The 5,247-nt window shown below is 39.3% G+C and overlaps 1 long non-coding RNA gene across 2 annotated transcripts; it reads right to left on the reverse strand.

Moving 5' to 3' along the window:
- Positions 1-18: 18 nt before the first annotated feature.
- Positions 19-2,923, reverse strand: LOC111263914 (uncharacterized). Of its 2 annotated transcripts, none has more exons than XR_002682529.2 (3): positions 1,887-2,923; positions 1,327-1,455; positions 19-588 (listed from the first exon to the last, which is right to left on the reverse strand). It is a non-coding gene; the product is annotated as an uncharacterized LOC111263914 (long non-coding RNA). The 2 variants fall into 2 exon arrangements; XR_002682528.2 differs by having other exon boundaries at positions 1,309-1,455.
- Positions 2,924-5,247: the final 2,324 nt, after the last annotated feature.

The raw sequence follows: 5,247 nt of genomic DNA on the forward strand, positions 1-5,247 counted from the left end.
CCATTTCATGCAGAAGCTTAGTGAAACACAGTCGCCAGCTCACCTATCTCTAAATGATCTGTGTCATACAATCGATGAATGTTACTACCATGGCGGCTAGCAGACTGAAGCCAGTTGTATCCACTTCGCAGTATTAACAGACGATTTATTCTAGAACTTAATATTACATATAAACGAGGTACGTCAATCCTGTCTGAAACAGTTTCATACTCGGATCCAAAGCTGTTTTCAATTAAAATTCAATTGCATCTAAAGGGAAAGGAGAGAAAAAGAAAAGAAAAAGCATGCAACAGATGCAAAGACGTAGAAAATCTTTGCATCTGTTCCACGCTATATCTACGCTCCGATTTTTTCTTCCACGCGCTCTCTTCGTTAACCTTGAACTCTTCCAGTTCTATTTCAGACTAGCGCGCCTCTGCTCGGAAGAGTTTTGAATTCTTAGTAAAGCTGTTTTTGGATATAAGCACGTAGCTGGTTTACAAAGACATTTAGCACAAGTCCACAATGGTGTACAACAACAAAATAGGCAAGCTCCCACGCAGGTAACAATGAAGCCAACTACAATGACTGCCACAACAATCGGTGTTTCTGCAAAAATAGTTACTTGTTAGGAACTTGCAGAGGCGGTTGAAATAAATTTCCCTTAATAATACTAATTCTAAAGACCTTTCGGCACAAATACCCAACTAGGAGAACAGTATAGAACAGTGTACATCGTATATGCGATATACTATACGATATAGTTGTGTGTCTGCATGTTATTGACCGTCTAAAAAGTCTATTAACGTATTTACTATGTTCCGTTGCTGGCGACAGTACTAGGAAAAATTGCCTTAAGAAATCCACACCGAATTCGGTGCGTTAAACTCGTGGTATCCATACGTATCGCGTATGAACTAATAAAACTATGAATCCTGTTATGATAAGACGATATACTCCTGCATATTCTTGCACTGATCGATAGGGTAAAAGAGCGGAAGCAAGACATGCACCATTTTTGAGAACCGGTGTCGTATTGAGTTAGGTGTACATTAACGCGAATTTGGCTGACTTCTAGAATTTAATTTATAGAAGTACTTCTTCGTGTAGTAGAACTAAAAGTGTAAAACAAATTTAAATAAATAAAATTTAAAGACCAATACGAATAATTTAATGAATCACTAGGTAACCATATACGCACTAATCTCGAACATAACTAGTAGCTCTACTCGTGTTCTGTTTCTACGTTATAGCTAATGATCGAAGATCTCCTAATCGTCCAACGTTTATATGCATTTGTTTAACATCATCTGTGCTGTAGGTGCTTACGTTCCTACGAGTCCTTACTGCTAAGGAGGAGCTTGTCGGGTTCTGGTGTTGAGTAATCCATCGTAGTCCTACGTTAAGAGTTCAGTAGTGAAATTCTGGATGAAATCCTCAGTCTCTTTGTCGAGCGTACGGCAATACGAGAAAGTCCTGGAATACAAATTTGACAGGGCTTCTTACCGCATCGACCGTACATGAAGTCAGGAACATGTTTTGTTCATTTAGGTAACTAAATCAGTCGTTGAGGAAAAACTTGGCCTAATAAAACCTAGAAGCCTACTTTATCAAGATGCCCAACGAAAGTCATTACCGGGACGAAATATGTAAATGCAATAATGTCTGATAGAGTAAGTGACATCAATTTGTTGTAGTATTATGGCAAAAGGAATCGAGCCTATTCCCTTAAGCAGCACGCGTGCAAGATCGATCAATAATGAAGCCGAATAGATTATATTAAGCGTTGTGGCCATATATATCTAACGACCCTAGTGAACCAAGTAACTTCCCAAGATCATATACCAAGTTAATTATAAGGCACAACTGAAGAACAATCGAAAACACGTTTAACTGTGCAAATATACCTGGGAAGTTTAACTGAATGCACAGTTCACCGTTCTGAGCGATGTCCAGGTTGAAAATCTCTTGCTGCCTGTTAATCGTCCATTGTCTTTTCTTGACACTATGAAAGTGATTTTGCGTCATGGACTTTTGTTAATATTTTTGAAACCCAGAGACAGCATTAACAAGACCCATTAAAGCAGGCATTAGGCACAGACAATTACGTGACATCAATGGCCCATACCCTTTGCGTAATTGGTGGCAGCTTTCTGTCAGGTTCCGTTCGATATCATTACAGGTTGCTTTGTTGTTCTTTGTAATAACAATAATGAGGTTATTGATTTGTGATTTTATGGAGTCAACCGGCTACCTTTGCAATATCTGGCAGGCCGTGTCGGTCTAAAATCTGTTCTGAACAGCCTTACATCAAAATTTATGGCTCATTGAGACAATTTCTTTCACCATAAAATATATGTCGAAAAATCAACTACATCATATGCGCTTATATAGAGAAGTTCGATTTGGTGTTGTTAAATTTTAGCGATCTTAGAAAAACGAGGCAAGAAATCTCCCAAGATTATCCTGATTAGTTTTCCTTACGAAACTGTTCGTGTCGTAGTCTTATTAAGAATTTTTTTTAGCGAATTGATTCTGCATTAAACTAGGCCGTTGTCTATCCAAACAAATTCTAACTTGAAAAGGATTAATCTATAGGTAATTGCTACCAGTATGTTTGTTGTACTGGACGCGGACACGAAGTCACTAATCCAGAGGGCCAAGAGGTGCAAAAAAGCACCAGAAATCTGACAAGGATCAGTTGTCCTATTTATGTAGAAAAGCCAATTTGTGATAAAGACACCTGTCTCGAGAATAGCCGTTAATGTGTGTATCACCAGGCACGATGAGGCACGATATTACGTATATAATTAGCTGGTGATCGACACGACAGATTTGGCATTGCATGAACCAAGCAAGGATCAATTGTCTTCTCAATTAAGGGCTTCATTTTGCGGATGAATGATCCGCCGCAGCTAAAATCAGGCCAAACGCTAACGATCGACCTAGAACGAGCGGTGCCTCATGTCACCGATCGGTGACATACTAACACAGTTTTAGCCATTCCCGTTAATAGCAACATCAGTGTTCACACCTCTGACACAGTTCGCTCATGGCCATCACGAAACGTCTAACTGATAGGTGCCATCAGGCAAACGTCACTCTGTGTAGCAGTGCGACCAAAGCTCTCAGTTATATATACACTAGACAAACACCATTTACTCCACCGCACTACTCCTCATTATACCTACCGCTAACTCTGTTTATAGTTGTTTTCTTATGTACCGCCCACGGGATTAACCTAATCCATAGATTTCTATGAGATTTTGTAGCCAACACGCTGGTAACGTACGGAGTGTTTGCTATTATATATCGAATTGTTTTTTTAACAGATTCAACGTGTCTTTTTGGATCATACACTTTACTCGGTAACCGATAATAACTAATAAATTATTTCTGCTTCCAGAGAATCCATATTGAGTCCAATAGAGGATCAGATCTATGCAGCAGTGGTCGCAGGGTCGAGGACAACTCATCCGTTGTAGTGTCACAGACATTGATAGCTAGTTGAAGAACGAACGACAATGTTTGTCAGATACTGCGATCTTGCAAGGATCAAATAGCATCCTTCTGTTTGCTCCACTGATTCGAGCTAGTCCACTTCATCGAAAAAATTCACGACGGCCGTTTGAAACGGGGTCCATTGAGCAATATCGATACCTCATCTACTATGAGCGTCAATATACCAACTTGGCAGAGTATTTAAAGGAAACCTAGGTTACTTCGTATGATTCAGCTTCTCAAACTTTCGTTAACAGTAAATAAAACGTATACTACGATTTTTCTTACAATTGGACTCAGTTTGTCGAAAACAACAATCATCATTCGAGTCGTGGTGACTCGTTAGCAGAGGAAGCACCTTTGTAGGAAGTTTAGCCGATTGACTTGTGCTTCTCGGCGTAATCCTATTAGTACAACGATATATCTGTTTGTCTACGTTTATGGATTCGGAGTATTGGCCTTATTTATATATATCGTAAAAGGAATTATAATCTAACTCCTTTTGGTGGATATTATAGCTTTAACCATAACAATAAAAGAGTACGGTAAATTTTATGGGTCCACTATGAAGGTCCTTAAAAAGCCGCGCTAAGAAGGTATCTCTATCGATTGATCTATCGAGTAACGATAATCAAAGATGCTAAGCTAAGTCACCACTATATAGAATCGCTATAGAATGTAAAAGAAAGCTATCTAGACCTATCAAATAAATAAGGAAATATCTTTAGTGACCGATTTAAGTGTGGAGCGTCCACGCCTCATGTTAAGGCAAAGCCAATAGGCTTTGCCTTAACATGTTTCACCGAACGGCAGCTATTGAAACAAGTCGATCAGATGCTCAACTTTGAAAACTTGTATCTACAAGTAGACCGGCTGGACAACGAAGTTGACAGTAAACTTTGTGCTTGTTGTATAGCAGACGTCAAAGTCGGAGTGAACTCAAGTAGATATTTGGTGTGATTAGCAAACGTGTGAGAAAATTGCGGGTCATCGAGATAGCCGTCACGGAATATTCATATCGGTGACCGATGTGAGAGTTCCCGACCACTTCGATGTTCGGTTAATCGTACCGAAGCATTGACAAGCGACAGTTGACTTGATTCGGTAAGTCGTTCGGGCATCGTTCTGGCTTCTGAGCAGACGAATTACAGATGAGTGGATAGAATCGGGCTCTATTTTGGAACTACAGCGAAACATAGAGGGTGAACAATCAGGCGTAGAAAGTGTCGGAAATCATTAGTCTAAGAAGATTCTGTTCGAAGAGGGATAACGAAGCGGGATGGCTTTAGATGAATGGAAGTGGGTCTATTTAAAAGTGCGCGGGGAAAGGGGGGCATTCAGATAAGATGTATGTAAAAATTCTACAATCGTTCATTAAAAAAGTAAAAAATCACTATGTGCGACGTAGGTTGAGCTAGAAAGGACGTTGGGCAACGATGACACAAAGATGTTAACTTTTCTTTACTTTCATGTTACAGCAGTAGCTACTCCTGCATCGAATGGTCATAAGGGATAAGTCAATGACAATTAGAAAGTTCTTGCATCAGTGGGTGAAGGCAACTAATTGACCAGACATCACCTTGAAGCGTATATATATATATATATATATGGATGAATACATATGATAAGAAAAAGTATTTGTTTATTCAATACAAGCGACCTAGATCGTGTCATAGGATTTTTATATTTTTTCCTCTCTTTATCTGAATCATAATGCGTAATGGATATCGAGTTAAGGCATAAATTAAAAGAGTAGTCGTTACGAGC

The sequence above is a fragment of the Varroa jacobsoni genome, unplaced genomic scaffold (assembly GCF_002532875.2).
Source record: "Varroa jacobsoni isolate VJ856 unplaced genomic scaffold, vjacob_1.0 scaffold_89, whole genome shotgun sequence".
Classification (NCBI taxonomy): domain Eukaryota; kingdom Metazoa; phylum Arthropoda; class Arachnida; order Mesostigmata; family Varroidae; genus Varroa; species Varroa jacobsoni.